The sequence below is a fragment of the Gouania willdenowi genome, chromosome 15 (genome assembly GCF_900634775.1).
Source record: "Gouania willdenowi chromosome 15, fGouWil2.1, whole genome shotgun sequence".
Lineage (NCBI taxonomy): Eukaryota > Metazoa > Chordata > Actinopteri > Blenniiformes > Gobiesocidae > Gouania > Gouania willdenowi.
In genome coordinates, this window is record NC_041058.1 from 20,563,856 (window position 1) to 20,576,189 (window position 12,334).

The following is a 12,334-nucleotide window of genomic DNA, read 5'->3' on the forward strand; positions in this document are numbered from 1 at the left end:
GACAAACACCCAAAATCAGAGGTGAGGCTGTCGTCAGGCACAGAAATTGAAACACTTTTCTGAGATAAGGCTATCACAAGTGAAAATATGATGCACACGCTTAAACTGGGATGAAAATGCAGTATGGCATGAAAAAGTGACAAACATCCAAAATCAGAGATAAGGCTATAGTATAGTAGTTTTTTTTTTAAGATAAGGCTTTTGCAGGAACCTAAAAACCAGTGCAAATATGACAAACACACTTAAATGGGTTTGAGACTGTATTAAGGGTTTAAATGAGGAAAATCATACAAACCCCTAAAATCGGAAGTAAGACTATATAGTAAGGTAAAAATTTGCTTTTGTGAATAAACGTATGAATACTGAGTCTGCTTGCCGAAACCTCAAAAATCATTAGCACCACAGAGTGCAGCAGAGTTTATCTCACCCTATGAGAACTGCTCCTCTAACTAACAAAGCATGGGTTCAATACTTGCTCAGCAGAAATTTTAGCTAATATCAACAAAAGTGAAAGTCAAATACCCCATGAGTCATGTGAAGGAAGTGTGAACAGATAGTGTGGTGGATAAGTAGTTGCTACAATATTCATTCATTCATTAGGAAGGATTGGGGTTCAAGCCCTGATGGATCACTCAGCAACAAACCTTAAGACACAGTGTTGAAGTCTAAATTAAAAGTCAAATACACTATGAGAAGTTTTAGCAGTCAGAGGAGCTTTAGTGTAGTGTGTCAAGCTGTGACTCTGGCGCAGTGGTTCAAATCCCATTCCTACATTAGATGTAGTATGGCATAAAAACTTGTTTTTTTTTTGTTTTTTTTTCTGAGATAAGGCTATCACGAGACCCTCAAAACTAGTGCAAATATGATGCATACACTTAAACTCGTGGGGTGAAAATGCAGTAAGGCATAGAAAATGAGATAAAAGTGGACAATTAAAAATTTAAAAAAATGTAAAACATTTTTTAATAATTGAAGGAACCTAAAAACCAGTGCCAACATGACCAACACACTTAAATGGGTTTGAGACTGTATTAAGGGTTATAAAATGAGGAAAATCAGACAAACCCCTAAAATTGGAGGTAACACTGCAGTAAGGCAAAAAAAAAAAAAGACAAAATGTGAAAATGTGCTTTTCTAAATAAATGTATGAACACTGAGTCAGTTTGCCATGTTTTTTTTTAATCTTCAACACCAAATATCATTAGCACCACAGAGTGCAGCAGAGTTTATCTCACCCTATGAGAACTGCTCCTCTAACTAACAACGCATGGGTTCAATACTTGCTCAGCAGAAATTTTAGCTAGTATCGACAAAAGTGAAAGTCAAATACCCCATGAGTCATGTGAAGGTAGTATGAACAGATAGTGTGGTGGATAAGTAGTTGCTACAATATTCATTCATTCATTAGGAAGGATTGGGGTTCAAGCCCTGATGGATCACTCAGCAACAAACCTTAAGACACAGTGTTCAAGTTTCATGCTCTGATCTAAAAGTCAAATACATCTACGAGAAGTTTCGACAGTCAGAGGAGCTTTAGTGTAGCGTGTCAAGCTGTGACTCTGGCACAGCAGAGCAGCGGCTCAAATCCCATTCCTCCATTAGATATAGCACATGGGAACACTGACTGATAAGGTAAGTACTCATGGTCTAGTGGATTAGGCTATCATTAGACCCTTAAAACCAGTGCAAATAAGACGAGCACACTTAAATGGGTTTGAGACTGTATTACGTTTTAGTCAGTAGCCAGGCTCAGAGAGATTTGTTTGACATTTCCCACTAAGTAAGCACATTTTTAATTTATTTATTAATTTTAAACCTATGCAAAACTATGTATCCTTTAGGGCAAATATGGGCAACTGGCAGCCCGGGGGCCACATGCGGCCCTTGGTCTAATTTTGTGCGGCCCCCAAAACAAAATTGTAAACCATGAAGTTGGAAGTTATACGAAGAACAACATAAAACACAAAACTCAGCAAAATGCACAAAATGTCAAGAAAAGAACAAAAAGTTACAACAAAAAGATAAAAAAAACAAGACAAAGTGATTCATGAAAACACACAAAATGACAACAAAGACACTGAACAACCACATAAACACACAACGTGATGAGAAAAACAGCAACATATACAAAAGGACGTCAATGACACACAAAATTACACAAAATGACATATTCACCAATCACCATATTGACAAGAAAATCAACAAAATGAATCAAAATGAATCAAAAAAACACCAGAAATGTGCGTTTACAAGTTTGTATTAATGCTCAGATTGTTAATTCTTCTAAATTCTGACATGAATGTTGATAATGTGGCCCTCGGATTGGACAATCACATTTTTGTGGCCCCCGCTGTGATAGAAGTTGCACCCACGATAATGAAACAGCATTACTTGTATTTCATGTATCTAATAAAAAGATCAAATCCAAGTCATAGCTTTCTGTTTTAAATATCAATCGTGTTGGTTTTTAAAATTGCTGAATGAGAAAATACAAATGCACAGTTCTGCCTTAACTCATAAAGTAATAAAAAATAGATTTAGGCTACTGCCAAAACAGGCTCGGCTCTTCAAGCCTTGGACCCCAGCTGACCGCTGAAGATTTGCTGTTACTAAAGCATTAGCAGCGGCCACGAGCAGTGAGGTGGACCCGCCATGGATTGAATTAGCTCGTTCAGCACATCACACAGAGGCTTGATTGGACCGAGAGCTGTGGAATTTGAAGGCACAGCCAACACCTGAAGCGTACGATTGTATTTCCAAAGCATTCCTGGATCATTTTGCTTTGTGGCAGAGTGCATTATCCTGCTGAAAGAGGAACACTGAACACCTCCATCACCTGCTTTTCCTCACAAAGACAAGCTTTGACAAATCCCTGATTGAGGATTTGTACTGTGCTAAAAACATTCAATCATCTTGATCGGAATCTAAAGCTATCAGAAATGTGACCCACCTGGTCCTTTTCTATTGTCACATATGAAACCTCACTGCAGATAAAGCAAGTCTAGTTTATGGATGAGAGAATGAGAATCACGTGTATTGATGAAAAATACAAGTTTACGGCTTTCATCACAGTCAGACATCAGAAAGTTGAGCTGGCTGTCAGCTGTTCCCTCCAGTGGGAGTGATGACACAGTGGTGTCAGTGGGCTGTAATGATTCAAATGGACAGAGACGGGGAATCAAATGTCAGCGCGCTAATGCACTGCCATGTATTTGTATGGACATCAAAGCCAATCCTGCGCTTTAATGTGTTTTTATCGTGGCTGACAGGAGATGTTTTATCACAGACGTGCAAACAGGGGGCATTAAAGCGTTTATCCGTCTTCAATGATTGATAGACTTCTCTCAGGTTGTAACTTATCTAAACTGTGAGCACATTTGTATTAACGTGCCGTCTGTGTGGATAAGAACCAGGACGGGCACGCATTGGTGAGGTGTCCTTAAACAGGAACGCACTAGATGTTTTAGTCACTTCTGTTTCTTTCTAGAAATGTCTTTTCTTTTGATTTCCCTTTGATTCAACACATTAGGCTGAGCTACCGGACTCAAAACGCCACTCACTTTGTTCTCCTTCTTCTTCTTCTTCTTGTTGTGTACACTAGTAAAAATCTCTACTCCTCTGTTATTCATGGACAGATCAGGCTGAAATTACCTTGGACGTGTCACAGGGGCGCCAGGGGGTTCCCGGGGGCCCCATTTTTCAAATGACTACTCCTCTGTTAATTCTCGTGGGATCAGAATGCAGTTTGAATGTATGAATACTCTATGAATTAATATGAGACGCTCAAAGCCCTTTCTTTTGTCAAGTGATATATCATTTCAAAGGTAATTCAACGTAGATTATGATTATGCTTTGCGCAACTCAATTAGGGACCCAAGGGCCCATTCTGCTTTTTTAGGCAATTTCCATTTAAGTTGTTTTCTCATTTAGTTGTGAGTCAAATATTGCAACAGTTGGTGGTACAAAATCATTGACACATACCAATATATGAATGGGACCCATTACTCCGTATGTGCCACGGGGGCGCAAATGACTACTCCTCCGTTAATGCTCGTTGAATCGGGCTGTAATTTCTACATTTATCGGAAAAGAGGTGGGCGATATATATCGTTTAAAAGGCAATTCAACGTAGATTACGATGTTACGTCGCACAATTTCATTTTTTACTCGGCGGAACCGAGTCATTTCACTGAGTTCTCGGTAACATGGTACGTGCTATTTGGCGCGGAGACGTTCCGCGGGCCCGGCCGTAGTTCATCAGAACTTGTTAAATTAGAATGTAACGGTCAGAGCCATTAAGAGGCAGACATTTCCACTTGTTTAACAACATCATTTATGGTGCTCAGGAGACAGCAGTGAGCGAGCTCTTCCTCTGCGCCAGGTGTGATTAAAGTGGCAGTAACATTAGTCAGGTGAGGTTGTACTCACAATGATCGAAGTGGGTTTTATCACAGGAGTTGATAAAATGTCAGATCTTTGCAGATGACAATGTTCTGTTGACTTAGTATCATGAGAGATCCACATGAAAACCTTGATTATGCAAAGTTCACACTGCTGACGTGGACAAAAATAATGAGTACGTTGTACATTTTAGGACATCCTCAGGTATCAAGGATCAGGAAAACCTCTGTCATTTATCAGACCAAACTGTCTCAGCAAAACCGCCGTCAGATTGAAAAGGTCTCACTTGTCAAATGACACGGCCTCAGGCTTCAAAATAAAACACAACATGGTGTTTTAATTTAAATGAACCAAAAATAAACATGACGAAGGAAGTTGAAATGCCATTTTTTCTTTTTATCTTTTAAGTTAAGACACATCAACATATTGTTTGTTTGATTAGCTAATACATCATTAAATGAAACGTTGATATATCTTAAGCTTTAAAAATGAATAAAAAATAACAGCTTTCAACTTACACATATTGATGACGACATCATGTGTATTTCCGGTTTCTTCCAAATACGCCATGTCATGTTTTACAGCTATAGGTTGTTGAGTCTGACGACTTTTATTTTGAAGCCTGAGGCCGTGTCATTTGACTACGTTTGATTTGACAAACGAGTCTGTTTGGTCTGAGAGGTGACAGAGGTTTTTCCCAAGGATGTCCTAAAATGTACACCATAAACTAGTTTTCTCCTCATATCATATGCATATATATATATATATATATATATATATATATATGGCTCTTTATCACAGTTTGAATGTTATGAATCTGTTCTGTGCATGCAGAGCTCCTAAACCACAATGTGATGTGCACAAAAACTGCACATCACACTGATAAAGCACTGTAAATGAAGGCTAAGGCTAAGGCTGACTCATCCTTTCTCAGAAAAAGGATTTAAAATAGTCTTTCTAGGTACAGGCAGAGAGCTATTCTTCCCTACCTGGGCCACAGTATCTCTGTTATTTTCTGTTTATTTCCTTGCAATGATTTGCATACACTTTAAAATCCTTTTCCCCGTGACCTCAGCTTACCCGCTCTGCAGGATTCTGTTCCATTTAGTGTTTTAGTTTTGTGTTTTCAGAGAAGGGCAGGGGAGAAAAACAGCAGGAATGTAGGAGAAAAACCATCTTTACCCCCAGCATGAACAGAGAGCGTTTAAACTTTAAACACATCTTAGAAAAAGCAAAAACCTAGGTGAGTTTTAGTGAGGCATGACATTAATAAAAGCAGAGTAATCACAAGTGGTGGTTTAAATAGGCTAATGCATTAAATATGGTCCATTTTTTGTTGGAAAAACACATTCAGGAAGTTTTATTGAATGACAGGATAAACTTTTGAATTTTACATCACAATCCCAGCAGCACACAGTTCATAAAGTCTCCATAATAAAGAAACCGATCGTTTATTGTTTCAATTATTCTCTCCCAAACTGAGCACCAAAACAAACTGCAAGCATTTATTTTGCAGCAATCTAAATGGAAGGCTAATTCCCAACATAAAATCTTTGACCTATCAGATAATGAGGACAACTGGCGGCTAATGGTTCCAATTTAATTAAAGTTTCTCATCAGAAAGGATTAATGGGACTCTAGTCAAACCCAAGACTTGGAGTTTGGCTTTTTTTTTTAACAATCTTTATGGTGCGCAACTCAAATCATAAAGCAGCTGATATTACAGCCTCGCAGCAGCTCTGCACACATTAGTTTCATAAGTGGAGCCTTGTTTTTCTTTGGAAATTTCCAGAAAAATTTAATTATGTGTGAACACCACTCTGATGCATTTTAACGACGTGATTCTGAACAAGATGTGGGAAAAAAAGAAGGAAAACTAACGGACAGGAGAAGAAAGAGGAAAAGCCTGTTTGGAAAAGGTTACGTTACTTTTTGATGCAGTTTCTGCATTAACTGATCCGTCCTGTAACTGGGAATGTTCCACAGTCCACGTCACCTAAATATATACATTAAAATGCAACAAGAATTCATTTTTCTGCCTTCAAAGGCATATAAACTTGAATGACATCACATTCCTAAACCACAGAATTTAATATGATGTCGCTCCACCTTTTACAGCTTCAACTCTTGGCTTTTTATAGGGTTTAAGACTGTGTTTATGGGAATATTTGACCTATCTATCTATCTATCTATCTATCTATCTATCTATCTATCTATCTATCGGGTTGAGGCCAGGATTTTAACACCAAACACACTTATCCACTCCTACTCAAGTAGAAGTACTGTTACTTATTTCAAATTGTACTCAAGCACAAGTACAAGTAAGTCATACATAAAATACTCAAGTAAAAAGTAGCTCAGTTAAATAGTACTCAAAGTAAAAGTTACTAGTTATTTTCACCCCCTGTTTATTTTTGGTAATAAATGTTTTCCACAAAGGCATCTGTATAAAATAAAAGGTTTGTCAAAATGTGCAATTTAAAAAAATAAAAAATAAATAACACCAATGAATTCAATTCAAAATTTTAAAAAAAATTCTCAGGCTCTAAGTACAGCAACATTTATGAAACTGAGAAAATAACCAGCATATATTGCTGTTTTGGTGCATTGCATTACGTTTAATCTGATTGGTCGACTATGATGTGACGCATTTGATTATTGTCTGGTCATTTCAGTTTTTTCTAGTTTCACAATGTCTGTTGATCATTTTGAAACAAAAAATAATAATTTACTCAGTAACGGTTGGGTATAGAAATGTAATGAATTACTTCACTTCTTTTAAAACGTACTTACAGTATGTACAAGTAACATTACTGATTTAGATTTATACTCAAAAAAGTACAAGTATCCATAAAAACAACTTAATTACAGTAATGTGAGTACGTTCACCTCTGCTCATTCATGTCCGTATGGAAAACCGTTCATTTTGGGAGCATGAAATTGTCCAAATTGTCTCAGTATGCTGAAGTTACTTTCACTGGTTTAAAGTTTTCAACACACACACACACACACACACACACACACAGACACAGACACAGACACAGACACAGACACAGACACAGACACAGACACAGACACAGACACAGACACAGACACAGACACAGACACAGACAGACACAGACACAGACACAGACACAGACACACACACACACACACACACACACAGACACACAGACACACAGGTGGTGACCTCTGCTCACTGTGGCCCATCAGCGCCCATTCACTCTGCTCTGTGATGTTTCATGGCCGTCCACTTTGTGGCTAAAGTGCTGTTGGTCCCACTTGTTCACTTCCACATTATTAACCACTACTAACACTTGGTTGTGGAATATTGATAATATTGATCCGGATCCCGTGCAAATTTGAATGGAATCTTCCATGGTGTAAGGCAGGGATGGGCAACTCTATCACAGCAGGGGCCACAAAACTGTCATTGTATAGGGTTGTTTTTTTTTTTTGTTTTTTTTTTTGTCTTTGTGGTTTTATTGTTTTATTAGTTTTTAGCTATTTTGTGTGTTCTTGAAGTCATGTTCGTTTTTGTTATTTTTTGTTGTAATATTTCTGTCATTTTCTGCATTTTTGTTGTCGGTTTGTGCCTTTTTGGGGTCACTTTTCTTTATTTTTGTTGTTGTTTTTTGTATTTTCCTGTCATTTTGTGCAATTTTAAACAGTTTGTTTGTCTTTGAAGTTATTCTGTTATGTGGTGTTTTGTGTGTTTTTGTTTTTGTCATTTTGTTTGTTTAAAGCTGATATCCGGAGTTTCTGAGAAATCTGTGTTTATGTATGGTGCTTTTGAAAATCATAAAAATACCTCACTAGTCTTTTACTATGGTCTACTGCCGGTGGTCATTCATATACATTCATGTATATAAGCCCCTCCTTCGTCCTATAGAGCCCTATACAAATGGAAACGATCGCAGTGCGCCCAGCCAATAGGCTATGACTTCCTGTTTTTGAGACTGTCAATCAAAGTGAATGTGGAACTGTGCACGGAAACAAGGCCGCACGTCACAACAGCAAACAGGTAAATATGATTTTGGCTCATAGACCTATATCAATGCGACCCTACGTGACCTTGTAATGTTCCACAATGCGTGTGCAGAAAAGTAGAGGTGTGGCTTCTGGTAGATTGGCAGAGGCAGGGGGAGGAAGTGGAGCTGTTGAGGGCGGGGCATCGAGACGTTTCTCAGAAACTCCGGACATCAGCTTTAAGTGGTTGTTGTTGTTATTTTTGGACTTTATTGTGTAGTTTTGTGTGTTTTGGGAGTTCATTTTCCTTCCAACTTCTTGAAGTACAATTTTTGGGGGATTTGCTTTGGGGGTCGCGAAAAAATTAGACTGAGGGCCACATGTGACCCCCCCGGGCTGTAAGATGCCCATGTCTGATGTAAGGTCTATCTTTGGTTAAAATTTTGTCAAAATCCATTCAGTACTTTTGACATAATCCTACTAACAGACATAAAAATAAAGAAACAAATAAATGTTGGTGAATATAACCTTAACTTGGTGGAGGTAAAAAGAAAAAAAGAGGAAAATGATCTGGACTTCCTGCACAGGTGGCGTCCGTACCCAACACGTTTCACACTCGTATTCACTGAGCGCGCTCCATTCATTCACAAGTGTTTGTAGAAGTGTTCTGCATGCGGTGCTTGATTTGATATGCCTTTATCCATGGAAGCGATTTAACACCTGAATTCAATGATAGCGAAGCCATTACTTTTGCAATATAGTGTATATCCCCTAAATATCCATTTTATACCAGGTTGGTAATCAAAGTAACAACAGGAAGCCAGAGAAATGACATGAATTCTTTATTCTTTTTGTCGTCTCATCATGACAAGCATTCAGTGAGAGAACAACAAAGCAAAAGGAGTTTTATTGATGCCTTCTTACTCAATCAAAGCTGAATGTTAGTTTCCTTTCAACATTTCAGCCTTTGAAGACAGGCATCCGTAATGAACGGAGTCAATTTTCATCCTAATTAGAGTGTTTATCTGCTCTTGCTTCACCTATAGTGTTGCCTTTGCCTCTTGCGGGGGGCGATGAATTTTCATGAGGGACAGACACGGCACTTCAGATATAAACAGCTCATCTTGTGCTGGGATTTTACAAGTTTTTGCAGCGGGAATTATTTTCTCCAATTTGTTTGCGTTGTGTTAACAGGCAGAGTGCTGCAGCTGGAGTGTGGAGGACAATGGGTGATGCTTGAATGAAAAAGAAAATACTGTGAAAATACAATAATGCACGTTTGTGTGGTACGAGGTCTGCGCTGCTTTCCTTTGGAACGCATTCTATTGCATGTATTGGAGCACGTGACCTCAGCTCTACACGTGTCGATCTGCACTACGCTGCTGTTTGCTCTGATGTGATGACACACACGCTGTGCCTGAGTGCTGCTGCTGACGATGTGCGAAGAACATTTCCAACCTCACACAACAATGATGTGAGAGAAAAACCTGCAGCACACGGGCTCCAATCAGCAGCTCTGTGCTGAGGAGCAACATTTAAATCAGACCATTAAAAATTCAACAAGGACCATCACTCCTGATATCTGCTCAGAGGTCAGGACAACTAAGGTAATACACAACAAACACACGTGCCTGTTGTTTTGCACATGCATTTATAACATCTAATGTTTTACGCGGGGACACACAAAATCTCATCCATTCAGAAAGTTAAATGTTTGTCGAACATACACCCAGGAGCATTTATTAAACGTGAAATTTTCCCAAAACACAAAAAGACATAATGGATCCAACCAGAGCCGTGTAGAGAGAAAGAGAGAGTTGTGACAACAGAAGTCCAAAATGATGACCGTCACATGATTGATGTAAGACTGAATTTGTTCCCAGGAGTTATTGGCGGGCCATTCAAATCCATTGATTTCTAGTGACATGACTGGGATTTTTGCTAATTTGTCGTCAATAACTGCATTGATTGACAATAGTTATACAGTACACCATCACATGTATGTGTATATACTATATGTGTTTATGTAGTTCCATAAATAGTTTTTTTCCCTCACGTAAATTTGTATTAATGATTGATTAGGGTAAACAGCTAACTTACCTGCTTTTTTGACGTAGTCAAGGCCAACAATAATTTGGTTAAAAAATGTGTTAATGTGTATTTTATACAGTATGTATTGCTATGAATTTTCTTTAGAGTCATTTCACCTGTTTATGTGGTATTTTTATGTGTTTTTGGAGTACTTTTCTGTGTATTTGTTGTCATTTTGTGTGTTTTTTGGGTAATTTTCTGTGCATTTGGTTTTTCCTTATTTTTCACGTGTTTTTGGAGTTATTTTCAGTGTATTTGTTGCTATTTTTGTGAGTTTTCGGAGTCATTTTCTGTGTTTTTGCTGTTATTTTGTGAATTTCTTTGAGCCAAGTTGTCTGTGCATTTAAGGGAGCTTAATAATTGATGTTATCATTTAGATTGTTCCATATTCCGACACCCTGAACTCAAATGCACCTTTCTTTTGTGTCTGTTCTCAATTCATTGTAATTGTAATTGCAAAAATATGTTGCTGTTGTGATCGTAATTGAATTATAATTGGCGTAGAAATTCTATAAAAACTGTAATTTACCATTTCATTAAACACAATCCTGTGGAACCATGTCACAGTGCCATGGCTTAAGTTACACATACGTAGTTAACAATTATTAAAATATGATTCATATCAAGTTAACCTGTTACTTCTCTTGAGGATCATTTTACCATAAAAAAATAAAATAAAATAAAATGAAATAAATAAATTTAAAAAAGGGTTATACTGACAGAAAAAAGGCTCAGACTCCAAAAATATTAATACCAATATTTTCATTGATTAGGAAACCTAAGAAAGAAACGAATTAGATTATAGATTATATTTTATATTTTACGTGTATTTATGACGTGGGTCAAAACCGACCCGTTATCATACAAGATGCTAACAGAAAGCTAACACAACAGGAAAGTTAACTTTGATATGGTTATTTATTAAAAGCTCAGTAATTGTGATTAATTGAAATGTAACTGTAGTAATTGAGAACATAATTGTAATTGACTTACATGGGGAAAATAATCATTTTAATTTTGATTGTAGATGGGAAAAGAAGCTGGTTAGTGTAACCATAATTGAGTTGTAATTAAACAGATAATTTAAGATGTAATTGTAATTAAAAAATGTAATTGACACCAACCCTGATTGTTTATGTATGAAAACAAAGCACCAGGGACACATAGAGCGTTCAGAAAACTATAGTGAATGTAACAGTTTTGCTTAAATCAAAATGACAACAATCTGAAGTGAGTTTTGAGCAGCTAGCAGCTGCACAGAATCTAAAACTGTACCTCAGGTGTTTTCTGATCTCGTCCCTGCAGATTTTGTCTCATCCTGATTTTCTTGGCTTCTATTTTTGCCTCTATTTGCATGGATTCCAGTGCAAATGATTGAACAAACAGTATTGATTATTTGGTGACAGAACATGCCCGAATCTGCACTAATGGGACTTTTTGTGTGTGTGTCTGGCACAGCAGCTGGAATCACATCCAACATATTCCCCAGCTCGCTGTCTAGGTGTTTACAGCAGATGTGTGTAAAGACGCAAGAAATCTGGTGTTTGTTGGGTTTTCACCAGCCCTGGCTTGCCTGGAGTGTTTGTTTATGGCCTGTTGTCTTTTGTTTGAGAGGGAGGTTGTGATCCAAAAAGCTGTTGAATCCTGACAAACTACTCGTGATGTCTGGTTCAGCATGGAGGGAGGAGGTCAGAGGGTTGCCAGATCTCAACTGCTCGAAGCTGCATATCATAAGACACACACACATCAAATCTGGTCACTTAGTTTATGTCCCAGTTGTTGGTATTTCACTAATTATTGAGGGAAAACCAGTAAATCTGCTCCATTTAAAGGGCCCATGTTAAGGTAAATTCTGTGTTTTAAACATCATAAA